The sequence below is a fragment of the Pristiophorus japonicus genome, chromosome 4, assembly GCF_044704955.1.
Source record: "Pristiophorus japonicus isolate sPriJap1 chromosome 4, sPriJap1.hap1, whole genome shotgun sequence".
NCBI classification, from domain to species: domain Eukaryota; kingdom Metazoa; phylum Chordata; class Chondrichthyes; family Pristiophoridae; genus Pristiophorus; species Pristiophorus japonicus.
This window is the reverse complement of record NC_091980.1, coordinates 203,002,139-203,022,461: the sequence shown is the minus strand read 5'-3', so window position 1 is coordinate 203,022,461 and position 20,323 is coordinate 203,002,139.

Here is a 20,323-nt window from a genome sequence, read left to right as displayed (position 1 = left end):
CCTCGGGGAGGGAAGTCACTCCTCGGGGAGGGAGGTCAGTCAACGGGGAGAAAATTCAGTCCACGGGCAGGGAAGTCAGTCCTCGGGGAGAGAAGTCGGTCCTGGGTTAGAGAGTCAGTCCTCGGGGAGAATTCAGTCCTCGGGGCGAGAGTCAGTCCTCGGTGAGAGAAGTCAGTCCACGGTGAGAGAAGTCAGTCCACGGTGAGAGAAGTCAGCCCTCGGGGAGAGAGTCAGTCCTCGGGGAGGGAAGTCACTCCTCGGGGAGGGAGGTCAGTCAACGGGGAGAGAATTCAGTCCACGGGGATGGAAGTCAGTCCTCGGGGAGAGAAGTCAGTCCTCGGGGAGAGAAGTCAGTCCTCGGGGAGAGAAGTCAGTCTTCGGGGAGAGAAGTCAGTCTTCGGGGAAGAAGTCAGTCCTCAGGGAGAGAAGTCAGTCCTCGGGGAGCGAAGTCAGTCCATGGGGAGAGAAGTCAGTCCTCGGGGAGGGAAGTCAGTCCTCGGGGAGGGAAGTCAGTCCTCGGGGAGAAGTCAATCCACGGGGACAGAAGTCAGTCCTCGGGGAGAGAAGTCAGTCCTCGGGGAGAGAAGTCAGTCTTCGGGGAGAGAAGTCAGTCTTCGGGGAAGAAGTCAGTCCTCAGGGAGAGAAGTCAGTCCTCGGGGAGCGAAGTCAGTCCATGGGGAGAGAGTCCGTCCTCGGGGACAGAAGTCAGTCCTCGGGGAGAAAGTCAATCCTCGGGGAGGGAAGTCAGTCCTCGGGGAGGGAAGTCAGTCCTCGGGGAGGGAAGTCAGTCCTCGGGGAAGAAGTCAGTCCTCGGGGAGAGAAGTCAGTCCTCGGGGAGCGAAGTCAGTACATGGGGAGAGAAGTCAGTCCTCGGGGAGGGAAGTCAATCCTCGTGGAGGGAAGTCAGTCCTCAGGGAGAAGTCAATCCACGGGGACAGAAGTCAGTCCTCGGGGAGAGAAGTCAGTCCTCGGGGAGAGAAGTCAGTCCTCGGGGAGAGAAGTCAGTCCTCGGGGAGAGAAGTCAGTCCACGGGGACAGAAGTCAGTCCTCGGGGAGAGAAGTCAGTCCTCGGGAATGGAAGTCAGTCCTCGGGGAGGGAAGTCAGTCCTCGGGGAGAGAAGTCAGTCCTCGGGGAGAGAAGTCAGTCCTCGGGGAGAGAAGTGAGTTCTCGAGGAGAGAAGTGAGTCCATGGGGAGAGAGGTCAGTCCTCGGGGAGAGAAGTCAGTCCTCGAGGAGAGAAGTCAGTCCTCGGGGAGAGAAGTCAGTCCTCGGGGAGAGAAGTCAGTCCTCGGGGAGAGAAGTCAGTCCACGGGGACCGAAGTCAGTCCTCGGGGAGGGAAGTCAGTCCTCGGGGAGAGAAGTCAGTCCTCGGGGAGAGAAGTCAGTCCTCGGGGAGAGAAGTGAGTTCTCGAGGAGAGAAGTGAGTCCATGGGGAGAGAGGTCAGTCCTCGGGGAGAGAAGTCAGTCCTCGAGGAGAGAAGTCAGTCCTCGGGGAGAGAAGTCAGTCCTCGGGGAGAGAAGTCAGTCCTCGGGGAGAGAAGTCAGTCCACGGGGATGGAAGTCAGTCCTCGGGGAGGGAAGTCAGTCCTTGGGGAGAGAAGTGAGTCTTGGGGTGAGAAGTGAGTCCACAGTGAGAGAAGTGAGTTCTCGAGGAGAGAAGTGAGTCCATGGGGAGAGAGGTCAGTCCTCGGGGAGAGAAGTCAGTCCTCGAGGAGAGAAGTCAGTCCTCGGGGAGAGAAGTCAGTCCTCGGGGAGAGAAGTCAGTCCTCGGGTAGAGAAGTCAGTCCTCGGGGAGAGAAGTCAGTCCTCGGGGAGAGAAGTCAGTCCTCGGGGAGAGAGTCAGTCCTCGGGGAGAGAAGTCAGTTCACGGGGACAGAAGTCAGTCCTCGGGGAGCGAAGTCAGTCCTCGGGGAGAGAAGTCAGTCCTCGGTGAGAGAATCCAGTCTTCGAGGAGAGCAGTCGGTCCTCGAGGAGAGAAGTCAGTCCTCGGGGAGAGAAGTCAGTCCTCGGAGTAGCAGTCAGTCCACGGGGAGAGCAGGCAGTCCACGGGGAGAGCAGTCAGTCCTTGGGGCGAGGAATCAGTCCACTGGGAGAGAAGTCAGTCCTCGGGGAGAGAAGTCAGTCCTCGGGGCGAGCAGTCAGTCCACGGGGAGAGAAGTCAGTCCTCGGGGAAAAGTCAGTCCACGGGGAGAGAAGTCAGTCCTCGGGGAGAGTGTCAGTCCACGGCCGGAGAAATCCGTCCTCGGGGAGAGAAGTCAGTCCACAGGGAGAGAAGCCAGTCCACGGGGAGAGATGTCAGTCCTCGGAGAGAGACGTCAGTCTTCGGGGAGTGAGTCATTCCAGGGGGAGAGAAGTCAGTCCTCGGGGAGAAGTCAGTCCTCGGGGAGATGCCGGTCCTCGGGGAGAAGTCCGCCCTCGGGGAGAGAAGTCAGTGCTCAGGGAGAAGTCGGTCCTCGGGGAGAGAAGTCTGTCCTCGGGGAGAGAAGTCAGTCCAAGGGGAGAGAAGTCTGTCCTCCGGGAGAGAAGTCAGTCCTCCAGGAGAGAAGTCCGTACTCAGGGAGAGAAGTCAGTCCTCCGGGAGAGAAGTCTGTCCTCCGGGAGAGAAGTCAGTCCTCGGGGAGAGGAGTCCGTACTCAGGGAGAGAAGTCAGTCCACGATGAGAGAAGTCAGTCCACAGGGAGAGAAGTCAGTCCTCGGGGACAGAAGTCAGTCCTCGGGGACAGATGTCAGTCCTCGAAGAGAGAAGTCAGTCCTCGGGGAGAGAAGTCAGTCCAAGGGGAGTGAAGTCTGTCCTCCGGGAGAGAAGTCAGTCCTCCAGGAGAGAAGTCCGTACTCAGGGAGAGAAGTCAGTCCTCCGGGAGAGAAGTCTGTCCTCCGGGAGAGAAGTCAGTCCTCGGGGAGAGGAGTCCGTACTCAGGGAGAGAAGTCAGTCCACGGGGAGAGAAGTCAGTCCACAGGGAGAGAAGTCAGTCCTCGGGGACAGAAGTCAGTCCTCGGGGACAGAAGTCAGTCCTCGAAGAGAGAAGTCAGTCCTCGGGGAGAGAAGTCAGTCCTCGGGGAGAGAAGTCAGTCCTCGGGGAGAGAGTCAGTCTTCGGGGAGGGAAGTCAGTCCTCGCGGAGAGGAGACCGTACTCAGGGAGAGAAGTCAGTCCTCTGGGAGAGAAGTCTGTCCTCCGGGAGAGAAGTCAGTCCTCGGGGAGAGGAGTCCGTACTCAGGGAGAGAAGTCAGTCCTCGGGGAGAGAAGTCAGTCCACGGGGAGAGAAGTCAGTCCTCGGGGACAGAAGTCAGTCCTCGGGGACAGAAGTCAGTCCTCGAAGAGAGAAGTCAGTCCTCAGGGAGAGAAGTCAGTCCTCGGGGAGAGAAGTCAGTCCTCGGGGAGAGAAGTCTGTCCTCCGGGAGAGAAGTCAGTCCTCAGGGAGAGGAGTCCGTACTCAGGGAGAGAAGTCAGTCCTCGGGGAGAGAAGTCAGTCCTCGGGGACAGAAGTCAGTCCTCGGGGAGAGAAGTCAGTCCTCCGGGAGAGAAGTCAGTCCTCGGGGAGAGGAGTCCGTACTCAGGGAGAGAAGTCAGTCCTCGGTGAGAGAATCCAGTCTTCGAGGAGAGCAGTCGGTCCTCGAGGAGAGAAGTCAGTCCTCGGGGAGAGAAGTCAGTCCTCGGAGTAGCAGTCAGTCCACGGGGAGAGCAGGCAGTCCACGGGGAGAGCAGTCAGTCCTTGGGGCGAGGAATCAGTCCACTGGGAGAGAAGTCAGTCCTCGGGGAGAGAAGTCAGTCCTCGGGGCGAGCAGTCAGTCCACGGGGAGAGAAGTCAGTCCTCGGGGAAAAGTCAGTCCACGGGGAGAGAAGTCAGTCCTCGGGGAGAGTGTCAGTCCACGGCCGGAGAAATCCGTCCTCGGGGAGAGAAGTCAGTCCACAGGGAGAGAAGCCAGTCCACGGGGAGAGATGTCAGTCCTCGGAGAGAGACGTCAGTCTTCGGGGAGTGAGTCATTCCAGGGGGAGAGAAGTCAGTCCTCGGGGAGAAGTCAGTCCTCGGGGAGATGCCGGTCCTCGGGGAGAAGTCCGCCCTCGGGGAGAGAAGTCAGTGCTCAGGGAGAAGTCGGTCCTCGGGGAGAGAAGTCTGTCCTCGGGGAGAGAAGTCAGTCCAAGGGGAGAGAAGTCTGTCCTCCGGGAGAGAAGTCAGTCCTCCAGGAGAGAAGTCCGTACTCAGGGAGAGAAGTCAGTCCTCCGGGAGAGAAGTCTGTCCTCCGGGAGAGAAGTCAGTCCTCGGGGAGAGGAGTCCGTACTCAGGGAGAGAAGTCAGTCCACGATGAGAGAAGTCAGTCCACAGGGAGAGAAGTCAGTCCTCGGGGACAGAAGTCAGTCCTCGGGGACAGATGTCAGTCCTCGAAGAGAGAAGTCAGTCCTCGGGGAGAGAAGTCAGTCCAAGGGGAGTGAAGTCTGTCCTCCGGGAGAGAAGTCAGTCCTCCAGGAGAGAAGTCCGTACTCAGGGAGAGAAGTCAGTCCTCCGGGAGAGAAGTCTGTCCTCCGGGAGAGAAGTCAGTCCTCGGGGAGAGGAGTCCGTACTCAGGGAGAGAAGTCAGTCCACGGGGAGAGAAGTCAGTCCACAGGGAGAGAAGTCAGTCCTCGGGGACAGAAGTCAGTCCTCGGGGACAGAAGTCAGTCCTCGAAGAGAGAAGTCAGTCCTCGGGGAGAGAAGTCAGTCCTCGGGGAGAGAAGTCAGTCCTCGGGGAGAGAGTCAGTCTTCGGGGAGGGAAGTCAGTCCTCGCGGAGAGGAGACCGTACTCAGGGAGAGAAGTCAGTCCTCTGGGAGAGAAGTCTGTCCTCCGGGAGAGAAGTCAGTCCTCGGGGAGAGGAGTCCGTACTCAGGGAGAGAAGTCAGTCCTCGGGGAGAGAAGTCAGTCCACGGGGAGAGAAGTCAGTCCTCGGGGACAGAAGTCAGTCCTCGGGGACAGAAGTCAGTCCTCGAAGAGAGAAGTCAGTCCTCAGGGAGAGAAGTCAGTCCTCGGGGAGAGAAGTCAGTCCTCGGGGAGAGAAGTCTGTCCTCCGGGAGAGAAGTCAGTCCTCAGGGAGAGGAGTCCGTACTCAGGGAGAGAAGTCAGTCCTCGGGGAGAGAAGTCAGTCCTCGGGGACAGAAGTCAGTCCTCGGGGAGAGAAGTCAGTCCTCCGGGAGAGAAGTCAGTACTCGGGGAGAGGAGTCCGTACTCAGGGAGAGAAGTCAGTCCTCGGGGAGAGAAGTCAGTCCACGGGGAGAGAAGTCAGTCCTCGGGGACAGAAGTCAGTCCTCGGGGACAGAAGTCAGTCCACGCGGAGAGAAGTCAGTCCACGGGGAGAGCATTCAGTCCTCGGGGAGAGAAGTCAGTCCTCGGGGAGAGAAGTCAGTCCACGGGGAGAGAAGTCAGTCCTCGGGGAGAGGAGTCAGTCCTCGGGTAGAGAAGTCAGTCCTCGGGGAGAGAAGTCAGATCTCGGGGAGAGAAGTCAGTCCTCGGGGAGAGAGGTCAGTCCTCGGGGAGAGAGGTCAGTCCTCGGGGAGAGAAGTCAGTCCTCGGGGAGAGAAGTCAGTCGTCGGGGAGCGAAGTCAGTCCTCGGGGAGAGAAGTCAGTCCTCGGTGAGAGAATCCAGTCTTCGAGGAGAGCAGTCAGTCCTCGAGGAGAGAAGTCAGTCCTCGGGGAGAGAAGTCAGTCCTCGGGGAGAGCAGTCAGTCCACGGGGAGAGCAGTCAGTCCACGGGGAGAACGGGGAGAGCAGGCAGTCCACGGGGAGAGCAGTCAGTCCTCGGGGAGAGAGGTCAGTCCTCGGGGAGAGAAGTCAGTCCTCGGGGAGAGAATCAGTCCACAGGGTGAGAAGTCATTCCTCGGGGAGAGAAGTCAGTCCTCGGGGATGGAAGTCAGTCCTCGGGGAGAGAAGTCAGTCCTCGGGGAGAGACGTCAGTCGTCGGGGAGAGAAGTCAGTCCTCGGGGATGGAAGTCAGTCCTCGGGGAGAGAAGTCAGTCCTCGGGGAGAGACGTCAGTCGTCGGGGAGAGAAGTCAGTCCTTGGTGAGAGAAGTCAGTCCTTGGGGAGATGAGACAATATTCGAGGAGAGAAGTCAGTCCTCGGGCAGAGAAGTCAGTCCAGGGGGAGAGAAGTCAGTCCTCAGAGAGAAGTCAGTCCTCGGGGAGAGAAGTCAGTCCAGGGGGAGACACGTCAGACCTCTGGGAGAGAAGTCAGTCCTCGGGGAGAGAAGTCAGTCCACGGGGAGAGAAGTCAGTCCTCGGGCAGAGGAGTCGATCCACGGGGAGTGAAGTCAGTTCTCGAGGAGAGAAGTCAGTCCTCGGGGAGAGAAGTCAGTCCTCGGGGATAGAAGTCAGTCCACGGGGACAGAAGTCAGTCCTCGGGTAGAGAAGTCAGTCCTCGAGGAGGGAAGTCAGTCCTCGGGGAGGGAAGTCAGTCCTCGGGGAGAAGTCAATCCTCGGGGAGTGAAGTCAGTCCTCAGGGAGGGAAGTCAGTCCTCGGGGAGGGAAGTCAGTCCTCGGGGAGAAGTCAATCCTCGGGGAGTGAAGTCAGTCCTCGGGGAGAGAATTCAGACCTCGCGGAGAGAAGTCAGTACTCGCGGAGAGAAGTCAGTCCTCGGGGAGAGAAATCATTCCTCAGGGAGAAGTCGGTCCTCGGGGAGAGAAGTCAGTCCACGGGGGGAGAAGTCCGTCCTCGGGGAGAGAAGTCAGTCCACAGGGAGAGAAGTCAGTCCTCGGGGAGAGAAGTTAGTCGCCGGGGAGGGAAGTCAGTCCTCGGGGAGAGAAGTCAGTCCACGGGGAGAGAATTCAGTCCACGTCGAGAGAAGACAGCCCTCGGGAAGAGAAGTCAGTCCTCGGGGAGAAGTCAGTCCTCGGGGAGTGAAGTCAGTCCTCGGGGAGTGAGTCAGCCAATGGGGAGGGTGTCAGTCCTCGGGGAGAGACGTCAGTCCTCGGGGAGAGAAGTCAGTCCACGGGGAGAGAAGTCAGTCCTCCGGGAGAATTCATTCCTCGGGGAGAGAAGTCAGTCCTCGGGGAGAAGTCCGTCCTCGGGGAGAGAAGTCAGTCCTCGGGGAGAGAAGTCAGTCCAGGGGGAGAGAAGTCAGTCCTCAGAGAGAAGTCAGTCCTCGGGGAGAGAAGTCAGTCCAGGGGGAGACACGTCAGACCTCGGGGAGAGAAGTCAGTCCTCGGGGAGAGAAGTCAGTCCTCCGGGAGAGAAGTCAGTCCTCGGGCAGAGGAGTCGATCCACGGGGAGAGAAGTCAGTTCTCGAGGAGAGAAGTCAGTCCTCGGGGAGAGAAGTCAGTCCACGGGGATAGAAGTCAGTCCACGGGGACAGAAGTCAGTCCTCGGGTAGAGAAGTCAGTCCTCGGGTAGAGAAGTCAGTCCTCGAGGAGGGAAGTCAGTCCTCGGGGAGGGAAGTCAGTCCTCGGGGAGAAGTCAATCCTCGGGGAGTGAAGTCAGTCCTCAGGGAGGGAAGTCAGTCCTCGGGGAGGGAAGTCAGTCCTCGGGGAGAAGTCAATCCTCGGGGAGTGAAGTCAGTCCTCGGGGAGAGAAGTCAGTCCTCGGGGAGGGAAGTCAGTCCTCGGGGAGAAGTCAATCCTCGGGGAGTGAAGTCAGTCCTCGGGGAGAGAGGTCAGTCCACGGGGAGAGAAGTCAGTCCTCGGGGAGAGAAGTTAGTCCACGGGGAGAGAAGTCAGTCCTCGGGGAGAGAAGTCAGTCCACGGGGAGAGAAGTCAATCCACGGGGAGAGAAGTCTGTCCTCCGGGAGAGAATTCAGAATTCGCGGAGATAAGTCAGTCCTCGCGGAGAGAAGTCAGTCCTCGGGGAGAGAAGTCAGTCCTCAGGGAGAAGTCGGTCCTCGGGGAGAGAAGTCAGTCCACATGGGGGAGAAGTCCGTCCTCGGGGAGAGAAGTCAGTCCACAGGGAGAGAAGTCAGTCCTCGGGGAGAGAAGTCAGTCGCCGGGGAGGGAAGTCAGTCCTCGGGGAGAGAAGTCAGTCCACGGGGAGAGAATTCAGTCCACGTCGAGAGAAGACAGCCCTCGGGGAGAGAAGTCAGTCCTCGGGGAGAAGTCTGTCCTCGGGGAGTGAAGTCAGTCCTCGGGGAGTGAGTCAGCCAATGGGGAGGGTGTCAGTCCTCGGGGAGAGACGTCAGTCCTCGGGGAGAGAAGTCAGTCCACGGGGAGAGAAGTCAGTCCTCCGGGAGAATTCATTCCTCGGGGAGAGAAGTCAGTCCTCGGGGAGAAGTCCGTCCTCGGGGAGAGAAGTCAGTCCACGGGGAGAGAAGTCAATCCACGGGGAGAGAAGTCTGTCCTCCGGGAGAGAATTCAGTCCTCGGGGAGAGAAGTCAGTCCTCGGGGAGAGAAGTCATGTCCTCAGGAGAAGTCGGTCCTCGGGGAGAGAAGTCTGTCCACGGGCGGAGATGTCCGTCCTCGGGGAGAGAAGTCAGTCCAAGGGGAGAGAAGTCAGTCCTCGGGGAGAGAAGTCAGCCCTCGGGGAGAGAAGTCAGTCCTCGGAGGGAGAAGTCAGACCACAGGAAGAGAAGTGAGTCCTCGGGAGAGACATCAGTCCACGGGGAGAGAAGTCTGTCCTCGGGGAGAGAATTCAGTCCTCGCGGAAAAGTCAGTCCTCGCGGAGAGAAGTCAGTCCTCGGGGAGAGAAGTCAGTCCTCAGGGAGAAGTCGCTCCTCCGGGAGAGAAGTCAATCCACGGGGGGAGAAGTCCGTCCTCCGGGAGAGAAGTCAGTCCACGGGGAGAGACGCCAGTCCTCGGGGAGAGAAGTCAGTCTACGGGGAGAGAAGTCAGTCCACGGGGAGAGAAGTCAGTCAACGGGGATAGTAGTCAGTCCACGGGGAGTGAAGTCAGTCCTCGAGGAGAGCAGTCAGTCTTCGGGGAAAGAAGTCAGTCCACGGGGAGAGAAGTCAGTCCTCGGGGAGAGAAGTCAGTCCACGGGGAGAGAAGTCAGTTCTCGGGGAGAGGAGTCAGTCCTCGGGGAGAGAAGCCACTCCTCAGGGAGAAATGTCAGTCCTCAGGGAGAGAGGTCAGTCCTCGGGAAGAGCAGTCAGTCCTCGGGGAGTGAAGTCAGTCCACGGGGAGAGAAGTCAGTCCACGGGGAGAGAAGTCAGTCCTCGGGGAGAGAAGTCAGTCCTCGGGGAGAGAAGTCAGTCCATGGGGAGAGAAGTCAGTCTTCGGGGAGAGAAGTCAGTCCATGGGGAGAGAAGTCAGTCCTCGGGGAGGGAAGTCAGTCCACGGGGAGAGAAGTCAGTCCACGGGGAGAGAATTCAGTCCAGGTCGAGAGAAGTCATCCCTCGGGGAGAGAAGTCAGTCCTCGGGGAGAAGTCAGTCCTCGGGGAGAGACGTCAGTCCTCGGGTAGAGAAGTCAGTTGTCGGGGAGAGAAGTCAGTCCACGGGGAGATCAGTCAGTCCTCAGGCAGAGAAGTCAGTCCACGGTGAGAGAAGTCAGTCCTCGGGGAGAGAAGTCAGTTCACGGGGAGAGAAGTCAGTCCTCGGGGAGAGAAGTACGTCCTCGGGGAGGGAAGTCAGTCCTGGGGTGAGACGTCAGTCCTCGGGGAGAGAAGTCAGACTTCGGGGGGGAGTCAGTCCTCGCGGAGAGAAGTCAGTCCTCGGGGAGAGAGTCAGTCCACGGGGAGAGAAGTCGGTCCTCGGGGCGAGAAGTCAGTTATCGGGGAGAGGAGTCAGTCCTCAGGGAGAGAGTCAGTCCTCGGGGAGGGAAGTCAGTCCTCGGGGAGAGAAGTCAGTCCACGGGGAGAGAAGTCAGTCATCGGGGAGAGAGACAGTCCTCGAGGAGAGAAGTCACTCCTCGGGGAGAGATGTCAGTCCTCGGGGAGAGAGGTCAGTCCTCTGGGAGAGCAGTAAGTCCACGGGGAGAGAAGTCAGTCCTCGGGAAGAGCAGTCAGTCCTCGGGGAGTGAAGTCAGTCCGCGGGGAGAGAAGTCAGTCCTCGGGCAGAGAAGTCAGTCCTCGGGGAGAGAAGTCAGTCCATGCGGAGAGAAGTCAGTCCATGCGGAGAGAAGTCAGTCTTCGGGGAGAGAAGTCAGTCCATGGGGAGAGAAGTCAGTCTTTGGGGAGGGAAGTCAGTCCTTGGGGAGGGAAGTCAGTCCTTGGGGAGGGAAGTCAGTCCTTGGGGAGGGAAGTCAGTCCTCGGGGAGAGAAGTCAGTCCACGGGGAGAGAATTCAGTCCACGTCGAGAAAAGTCAGCCCTCGGGGAGAGAAGTCAGTCCTCGGGGAGAGAAGTCAGTCCTCGGGGAGAAGTCAGTCCTCGGGAGAAGTCAGTCCTCGGGGAGTGAAGTCAGTCCTCGGGCAGTGAGTCAATCCATGGGGAGGGAGTCAGTCCTCGGGGAGAGACGTCAGTCCTCGGGGAGAGAAGTCAGTCCTCAGGGAGAAGTCAGTCCTCGGGGAGAGAAGTCAGTCCTCGGGCAGAAGTCCGTCCTCGGGGAGAGAAGTCAGTCCACAGGGAGAGAAGTCAGTCCACGGGGAGAGAAGTCTGTCCTCCGGGAGAGAAGTCAGTCCACGGGGGGAGAAGTCCGTCCTCGGGGAGAGAATTCAGTCCATGGGGAGAGAAGTCAGTCCTCGGGGAGAGAAGTCAGCCCTCGGGGAGAGAAGTCAGCCCTCGGGGAGAGAAGTCAGTCCTCGGAGGGAGAAGTCAGACCACAGGGAGGGAAGTGAGTCCTCGGGGAGAGATGTCAGTCTTCGGGGAGAGAAGTCAGTCCACGGGGAGGGAAGTCAGTCCACGGGGAGAGAAGTCAGTCCACGGGGAGAGAAGTCAGTCCTCGACCAGAGCAGTCAGTCCTCGGGGAGAGAAGTCAGTCCATGGGGAGAGAAGTCAGTCATCGGGGAGAGAGTCAGTCCTCGGGGAGAGAAGTCACTCCTCGGGGAGAGATGTCAGTCCTCGGGGAGAGATGTCAGTCCTCGGGGAGAGAGGTCAGTCCTCTGGGAGAGGAGTCAGTTCACGGGGAGAGAAGTCAGTTCTCGAGAAGAGCAGTCAGTCCTCGGGGAGAGAAGTCAGTCCACGGTGAGAGAAGTCAGTCCTCGGGGAGAGAAGTCAGTTCACGGGGAGAGAAGTCAGTCCTCGGGGAGAGAAGTACGTCCTCGGGGAGGGAAGTCAGTCCTGGGGGGAGACGTCAGTCCTCGGGGAGAGAAGTCAGACATCGGGGGGGAGTCAGTCCTCGCGGAGAGAAGTCAGTCCTCGGGGAGAGAGTCAGTCCACGGGGAGAGAAGTCGGTCCTCGGGGCGAGATTTAAGTCCTCGGGAAGAGCAGTCAGTCCACGGGGAGAGAAGTCAGTTCTCGGGGAGAGGAGTCAATCCTCAGGGAGAGAGTCAGTCCTCGGGGAGGGAAGTCAGTCCTCGGGGAGAGAAGTCAGTCCTCGGGGAGAAGTCAGTCCTCGGGGAGTGAAGTCAGTCCTCGGGGAGTGAGTCAGCCAATGGGGAGGGTGTCAGTCCTCGGGGAGAGACGTCAGTCCTCGGGGAGAGAAGTCAGTCCACGGGGAGAGAAGTCAGTCCTCCGGGAGAATTCATTCCTCGGGGAGAGAAGTCAGTCCTCGGGGAGAAGTCCGTCCTCGGGGAGAGAAGTCAGTCCACGGGGAGAGAAGTCAATCCACAGGGAGAGAAGTCTGTCCTCCGGGAGAGAATTCAGTCCTCGGGGAGAGAAGTCAGTCCTCGGGGAGAGAAGTCATGTCCTCAGGAGAAGTCGGTCCTCGGGGAGAGAAGTCAGTCCACGGGCGGAGATGTCCGTCCTCGGGGAGAGAATTCAGTCCAAGGGGAGAGAAGTCAGTCCTCGGGGAGAGAAGTCAGCCCTCGGGGAGAGAAGTCAGTCCTCGGAGGGAGAAGTCAGACCACAGGAAGAGAAGTGAGTCCTCGGGGAGAGACGTCAGTCCACGGGGAGAGAAGTCTGTCCTCGGGGAGAGAATTCAGTCCTCGCGGAAAAGTCAGTCCTCGCGGAGAGAAGTCAGTCCTCGGGGAGAGAAGTCAGTCCTCAGGGAGAAGTCGGTCCTCGGGGAGAGAAGTCAATCCACGGGGGGAGAAGTCCGTCCTCCGGGAGAGAAGTCAGTCCACGGGGAGAGACGTCAGTCCTCGGGGAGAGAAGTCAGTCCACGGGGAGAGAAGTCAGTCCACGGGGAGAGAAGTCAGTCAACGGGGATAGTAGTCAGTCCACGGGGAGTGAAGTCAGTCCTCGAGGAGAGCAGTCAGTCTTCGGGGAAAGAAGTCAGTCCACGGGGAGAGAAGTCAGTCCTCGGGGAGAGAAGTCAGTCCACGGGGAGAGAAGTCAGTTCTCGGGGAGAGGAGTCAGTCCACGGGGATAGACGTCAGTCCTCGAGTAGAAAAGTCAGTCCTCAGGGAGAGAGTCAGTCCTCGGCGAGGGAAGTCAGTCCTCGTGGAGAGAAGTCAGTCCACGGGGAGAGAAGTCAGCCCTCGGGGAGAGAAGTCAGTCCTCGGAGGGAGAAGTCAGACCACAGGGAGGGAAGTGAGTCCTCGGGGAGAGATGTCAGTCTTCGGGGAGAGAAGTCAGTCCACGGGGAGGGAAGTCAGTCCACGGGGAGTGAAGTCAGTCCATGCGGAGAGAAGTCAGTCCATGCGGAGAGAAGTCAGTCTTCGGGGAGAGAAGTCAGTCCATGGGGAGAGAAGTCAGTCCTTGGGGAGGGAAGTCAGTCCTTGGGGAGGGAAGTCAGTCCTTGGGGAGGGAAGTCAGTCCACGGGGAGAGACGTCAGTCCTCGGGGAGAGAAGTCAGTCCTCGGGGAGAGAAGTCAGTCCTCGGGGAGAGAAATCAGTCCACGGGGAGAGAAGTCAGTCCACGGGGAGAGAAGTCAGTCAACGGGGATAGTAGTCAGTCCACGGGGAGTGAAGTCAGTCCTCGAGGAGAGCAGTCAGTCCTCGGGGAAAGAAGTCAGTCCACGGGGAGAGAAGTCAGTCCTCGGGGAGAGAAGTCAGTCCACGGGGAGAGAAGTCAGTTCTCGGGGAGAGGAGTCAGTCCACGGGGATAGACGTCAGTCCTCGAGTAGAGAAGTCAGTCCTCAGGGAGAGAGTCAGTCCTCGGGGAGGGAAGTCAGTCCTCGTGGAGAGAAGTCAGACCACGGGGAGAGAAGTCAGTCATCGGGGAGAGAGTCAGTCCTCGGGGAGAGAAGCCACTCCTCAGGGAGAAATGTCAGTCCTCGGGGAGAGAGGTCAGTCCTCGGGAAGAGCAGTCAGTCCTCGTGAAGTGAAGTCAGTCCACGGGGAGAGAAGTCAGTCCACGGGGAGAGAAGTCAGTCCTCGGGGAGAGAAGTCAGTCCTCGGGGAGAGAAGTCAGTCCATGGGGAGAGAAGTCAGTTTTCGGGGAGAGAAGTCAGTCCTCGGGGAGAAGCCAGTCCTCGGGGAGTGAAGTCAGTCCTCGGGGAGTGAGTCAGCCAATGGGGAGGGAGTCAGTCCTCGGGGAGAGACGTCAGTCCTCGGGGAGAGAAGTCAGTCCACGGGGAGAGAAGTCAGTCCTCCGGGAGAATTCATTCCTCGGGGAGAGAAGTCAGTCCTCGGGGAGAAGTCCGTCCTCGGGGAGAGAAGTCAGTCCACGGGGAGAGAAGTCAATCCACGGGGAGAGAAGTCTGTCCTCCGGGAGACAATTCAGACCTCGCGGAGAGAAGTCAGTCCTCGCGGAGAGAAGTCAGTCCTCGGGGAGAGAAGTCACTCCTCAGGGAGAAGTCGGTCCTCGGGGAGAGAAGTCAGTCCACGGGGGGAGAAGTCCGTCCTCGGGGAGAGAAGTCAGTAAACGGGGAGAGAAGTCAGTCCTCGGGGAGAGAAGTCAGTCCACGGGGAGGGAAGTCAGTCCTCGGGGAGAGAAGTCAGTCCACGGGGAGAGAATTCAGTCCACGTCGAGAGAAGACAGCCCTCGGGGAGAGAAGTCAGTCCTCGGGGAGAAGTCAGTCCTCGGGGAGAGAAGTCAGTCCATGGGGAGAGAAGTCAGTCCACGGGGAGAGAAGTCAGTCATCGGGGAGAGAGTCAGTCCTCGGGGAGAGAAGCCACACCTCAGGGAGAAATGTCAGTCCTCGGGGAGAGAGGTCAGTCCTCGGGAAGAGCAGTCAGTCCTCGGGGAGTGAAGTCAGTCCACGGGGAGAGAAGTCAGTCCACGGGGAGAGAAGTCAGTCCTCGGGGAGAGAAGTCAGTCCTCGGGGAGAGAAGTCAGTCCATGGGGAGAGAAGTCAGTTTTCGGGGAGAGAAGTCAGTCCATGGGGAGAGAAGTCAGTCCTCGGGGAGGGAAGTCAGTCCTCGGGGAGAGAAGTCAGCCCTCGGGGAGAGAAGTCAGTCCTCGGGGAGAAGTCAGTCCTCGGGGAGTGAAGTCAGTCCTCGGGGAGTGAGTCAGCCAATGGGGAGGGTGTCAGTCCTCGGGGAGAGACGTCAGTCCTCGGGGAGAGAAGTCAGTCCACGGGGAGAGAAGTCAGTCCTCCGGGAGAATTCATTCCTCGGGGAGAGAAGTCAGTCCTCGGGGAGAAGTCCGTCCACGGGGAGAGAAGTCAGTCCACGGGGAGAGAAGTCAATCCACGGGGAGAGAAGTCTGTCCTCCGGGAGAGAATTCAGTCCTCGGGGAGAGAAGTCAGTCCAAGGGGAGAGAAGTCAGTCCTCGGGGAGAGAAGTCAGCCCTCGGGGAGAGAAGTCAGTCCTCGGAGGGAGAAGTCAGACCACAGGAAGAGAAGTGAGTCCTCGGGGAGAGACGTCAGTCCACGGGGAGAGAAGTCTGTCCTCGGGGAGAGAATTCAGTCCTCGCGGAAAAGTCAGTCCTCGCGGAGAGAAGTCAGTCCTCGGGGAGAGAAGTCAGTCCTCAGGGAGAAGTCGGTCCTCGGGGAGAGAAGTCAATCCACGGGGGGAGAAGTCCGTCCTCCGGGAGAGAAGTCAGTCCACGGGGAGAGACGTCAGTCCTCGGGGAGAGAAGTCAGTCCACGGGGAGAGAAGTCAGTCCACGGGGAGAGAAGTCAGTCAACGGGGATAGTAGTCAGTCCACGGGGAGTGAAGTCAGTCCTCGAGGAGAGCAGTCAGTCTTCGGGGAAAGAAGTCAGTCCACGGGGAGAGAAGTCAGTCCTCGGGGAGAGAAGTCAGTCCACGGGGAGAGAAGTCAGTTCTCGGGGAGAGGAGTCAGTCCACGGGGATAGACGTCAGTCCTCGAGTAGAGAAGTCAGTCCTCAGGGAGAGAGTCAGTCCTCGGGGAGGGAAGTCAGTCCTCGTGGAGAGAAGTCAGTCCACGGGGAGAGAAGTCAGTCCACGGGGAGATCAGTCAGTCCTCAGGCAGAGAAGTCAGTCCACGGTGAGAGAAGTCAGTCCTCGGGGAGAGAAGTCAGTTCACGGGGAGGGAAGTCAGTCCTCGGGGAGAGCAGTCAGTCCTCGGGGAAAGAAGTCAGTCCACGGGGAGAGAAGTCAGTCCTCGGGGAGAGAAGTCAGTCCACGGGGAGAGAAGTCAGTTCTCGGGGAGAGGAGTCAGTCCACGGGGATAGACGTCAGTCCTCGAGTAGAGAAGTCAGTCCTCAGGGAGAGAGTCAGTCCTCGGGGAGGGAAGTCAGTCCTCGTGGAGAGAAGTCAGTCCACGGGGAGAGAAGTCAGTCATCGGGGAGAGAGTCAGTCCTCGGGGAGAGAAGCCACTCCTCAGGGAGAAATGTCAGTCCTCGGGGAGAGAGGTCAGTCCTCGGGAAGAGCAGTCAGTCCTCGGGGAGTGAAGTCAGTCCACGGGGAGAGAAGTCAGTCCACGGGGAGAGAAGTCAGTCCTCGGGGAGAGAAGTCAGTCCTCGGGGAGAGAAGTCAGTCCATGGGGAGAGAAGTCAGTTTTCGGGGAGAGAAGTCAGTCCATGGGGAGGGAAGTCAGTCCTCGGGGAGAGAAGTCAGCCCTCGGGGAGAGAAGTCAGTCCTCGGGGAGTGAAGTCAGTCCTCGGGGAGTGAGTCAGCCAATGGGGAGGGAGTCAGTCCTCGGGGAGAGACGTCAGCCCTCGGGGAGAGAAGTCAGTCCACGGGGAGAGAAGTCAGTCCTCCGGGAGAATTCATTCCTCGGGGAGAGAAGTCAGTCCTCGGGGAGAAGTCCGTCCTCGGGGAGAGAAGTCAGTCCACGGGGAGAGAAGTCAATCCACGGGGAGAGAAGTCTGTCCTCCGGGAGAGAATTCAGACCTCGCGGAGAGAAGTCAGTCCTCGCAGAGAGAAGTCAGTCCTCGGGGAGAGAAGTCAGTCCTCAGGGAGAAGTCGGTCCTCGGGGAGAGAAGTCAGTCCACGGGGGGAGAAGTCCGTCCTCGGGGAGAGAAGTCAGTCCACGGGGAGAGAAGTCAGTCCTCGGGGAGAGAAGTCAGTCCTCGGGGAGGGAAGTCAGTCCTCGGGGAGAGAAGTCAGTCCACGGGGAGAGAATTCAGTCCACGTCGAGAGAAGACAGCCCTCGGGGAGAGAAGTCAGTCCTCGGGGAGAAGTCAGTCCTCGGGGAGTGAAGTCAGTCCTCGGGGAGTGAGTCAGCCAATGGGGAGGGTGTCAGTCCTCGGGGAGAGACGTCAGTCCTCGGGGAGAGAAGTCAGTCCACGGGGACAGAAGTCAGTCCTCCGGGAGAATTCATTCCTCGGGGAGAGAAGTCAGTCCTCGGGGAGAAGTCCGTCCTCGGGGAGAGAAGTCAGTCCTCGGGGAGAGAAGTCAGCCCTCGGGGAGAGAAGTCAGCCCTCGGGGAGAGAAGTCAGACCACAGGGAGAGAAGTGAGTCCTCGGGGAGAGACGTCAGTCCACGGGGAGAGAAGTCTGTCCTCGGGGAGAGAATTCAGTCCTCGCGGAAAAGTCAGTCCTCGCGGAGAGAAGTCAGTCCTCGGGGAGAGAAGTCAGTCCTCAGGGAGAAGTCGGTCCTCGGAGAGAGAAGTCAGTCCACGGGGGGAGAAGTCCGTCCTCCAGGAGAGAAGTCAGTCCACGGGGAGAGACGTCAGTCCTCGGGGAGAAGTCAGTCCTCGGGGAGAAGTCAGTCCTCGGGGAGAAGTCAGTCCTCGGGGAGTGAAGTCAGTCCTCGGGCAGTGAGTCAATCCATGGGGAGGGAGTCAGTCCTCGGGGAGAGACGTCAGTCCTCGGGGAGAGAAGTCAGTCCTCGGGGAGAGAAGTCAGTCCTCGGGGAGAGAAATCAGTCCACGGGGAGAGAAGTCAGTCCACGGGGAGAGAAGTCAGTCAACGGGGATAGTAGTCAGTCCACGGGGAGTGAAGTCAGTCCTCGAGGAGAGCAGTCAGTCCTCGGGGAAAGAAGTCAGTCCACGGGGAGAGAAGTCAGTCCTCGGGGAGAGAAGTCAGTCCACGGGGAGAGAAGTCAGTTCTCGGGGAGAGGAGTCAGTCCACGGGGATAGACGTCAGTCCTCGAGTAGAGAAGTCAGTCCTCAGGGAGAGAGTAAGTCCTCGGGGAGGGAAGTCAGTCCTCGTGGAGAGAAGTCAGTCCACGGGGAGAGAAGTCAGTCATCGGGGAGAGAGTCAGTCCTCGGGGAGAGAAGCCACTCCTCAGGGAGAAATGTCAGTCCTCGGGGAGAGAGGTCAGTCCTCGGGAAGAGCAGTCAGTCCTCGGGGAGTGAAGTCAGTCCACGGGGAGAGAAGTCAGTCCACGGGGAGAGAAGTCAGTCCTCTGGGAGAGAAGTCAGTCCTCTGGGAGAGAAGTCAGTCCTCAGGGAGAGAAGTCAGTCCATGGGGAGAGAAGTCAGTTTTCGGGGAGAGAAGTCAGTCCATGGGGAGAGAAGTCAGTCCTCGGGGAGGGAAGTCAGTCCTCGGGGAGAGAAGTCAGCCCTCGGGGAGAGAGGTCAGTCCTCGGGGAGAAGTCAGTCCTCGGGGAGTGAAGTCAGTCCTCGGGGAGTGAGTCAGGCAATGGGGAGGGAGACAGTCCTCGGGGAGAGACGTCAGTCCTCGGGGAGAATTCATTCCTCGGGGAGAGAAGTCAGTCCACGGGGAGAGAAGTCAATCCACGGGGAGAGAAGTCTGTCCTCCGGGAGAGAATTCAGACCTCGCGGAGAGAAGTCAGTCCTCGCGGAGAGAAGTCAGTCCTCGTGGAGAGAAGTCAGTCCACGGGGAGAGAAGTCAGTCATCGGGGAGAGAGTCAGTCCTCGGGGAGAGAAGCCACTCCTCAGGGAGAAATGTCAGTCCTCGGGGAGAGAGGTCAGTCCTCGGGAAGAGCAGTCAGTCCTCGGGGAGTGAAGTCAGTCCACGGGGAGAGAAGTCAGTCCACGGGGAGAGAAGTCAGTCCTCGGGGAGAGAAGTCAGTCCTCGGGGAGAGAAGTCAGTCCATGGGGAGAGAAGTCAGTTTTCGGGGAGAGAAGTCAGTCCATGGGGAGAGAAGTCAGTCCTCGGGGAGGGAAGTCAGTCCTCGGGGAGAGAAGTCAGCCCTCGGGGAGAGAAGTCAGTCCTCGGGGAGTGAAGTCAGTCCTCGGGGAGTGAGTCAGCCAATGGGGAGGGAGTCAGTCCTCGGGGAGAGACGTCAGCCCTCGGGGAGAGAAGTCAGTCCACGGGGAGAGAAGTCAGTCCTCCGGGAGAATTCATTCCTCGGGGAGAGAAGTCAGTCCTCGGGGAGAAGTCCGTCCTCGGGGAGAGAAGTCAGTCCACGGGGAGAGAAGTCAATCCACGGGGAGAGAAGTCTGTCCTCCGGGAGAGAATTCAGACCTCGCGGAGAGAAGTCAGTCCTCGCAGAGAGAAGTCAGTCCTCGGGGAGAGAAGTCAGTCCTCAGGGAGAAGTCGGTCCTCGGGGAGAGAAGTCAGTCCACGGGGGGAGAAGTCCGTCCTCGGGGAGAGAAGTCAGTCCACGGGGAGAGAAGTCAGTCCTCGGGGAGAGAAGTCAGTCCTCGGGGAGGGAAGTCAGTCCTCGGGGAGAGAAGTCAGTCCACGGGGAGAGAATTCAGTCCACGTCGAGAGAAGACAGCCCTCGGGGAGAGAAGTCAGTCCTCGGGGAGAAGTCAATCCTCGGGGAGTGAAGTCAGTCCTCGGGGAGTGAGTCAGCCAATGGGGAGGGTGTCAGTCCTCGGGGAGAGACGTCAGTCCTCGGGGAGAGAAGTCAGTCCACGGGGACAGAAGTCAGTCTTCCGGGAGAATTCATTCCTCGGGGAGAGAAGTCAGTCCTCGGGGAGAAGTCCGTCCTCGGGGAGAGAAGTCAGTCCTCGGGGAGAGAAGTCAGCCCTCGGGGAGAGAAGTCAGTCCTCGGAGGGAGAAGTCAGACCACAGGGAGAGAAGTGAGTCCTCGGGGAGAGACGTCAGTCCACGGGGAGAGAAGTCTGTCCTCGGGGAGAGAATTCAGTCCTCGCGGAAAAGTCAGTCCTCGCGGAGAGAAGTCAGTCGTCGGGGAGAGAAGTCAGTCCTCAGGGAGAAGTCGGTCCTCGGAGAGAGAAGTCAGTCCACGGGGGGAGAAGTCCGTCCTCCAGGAGAGAAGTCAGTCCACGGGGAGAGACGTCAGTCCTCGGGGAGAAGTCAGTCCTCGGGGAGAAGTCAGTCCTCGGGGAGAAGTCAGTCCTCGGGGAGTGAAGTCAGTCCTCGGGCAGTGAGTCAATCCATGGGGAGGGAGTCAGTCCTCGGGGAGAGACGTCAGTCCTCGGGGAGAGAAGTCAGTCCTCGGGGAGAGAAGTCAGTCCTCGGGGAGAGAAATCAGTCCACGGGGAGAGAAGTCAGTCCACGGGGAGAGAAGTCAGTCAACGGGGATAGTAGTCAGTCCACGGGGAGTGAAGTCAGTCCTCGAGGAGAGCAGTCAGTCCTCGGGGAAAGAAGTCAGTCCACGGGGAGAGAAGTCAGTCCTCGGGGAGAGAAGTCAGTCCACGGGGAGAGAAGTCAGTTCTCGGGGAGAGGAGTCAGTCCACGGGGATAGACGTCAGTCCTCGAGTAGAGAAGTCAGTCCTCAGGGAGAGAGTAAGTCCTCGGGGAGGGAAGTCAGTCCTCGTGGAGAGAAGTCAGTCCACGGGGAGAGAAGTCAGTCATCGGGGAGAGAGTCAGTCCTCGGGGAGAGAAGCCACTCCTCAGGGAGAAATGTCAGTCCTCGGGGAGAGAGGTCAGTCCTCGGGAAGAGCAGTCAGTCCTCGGGGAGTGAAGTCAGTCCACGGGGAGAGAAGTCAGTCCACGGGGAGAGAAGTCAGTCCTCTGGGAGAGAAGTCAGTCCTCTGGGAGAGAAGTCAGTCCTCAGGGAGAGAAGTCAGTCCATGGGGAGAGAAGTCAGTTTTCGGGGAGAGAAGTCAGTCCATGGGGAGAGAAGTCAGTCCTCGGGGAGGGAAGTCAGTCCTCGGGGAGAGAAGTCAGCCCTCGGGGAGAGAGGTCAGTCCTCGGGGAGAAGTCAGTCCTCGGGGAGTGAAGTCAGTCCTCGGGGAGTGAGTCAGGCAATGGGGAGGGAGACAGTCCTCGGGGAGAGACGTCAGT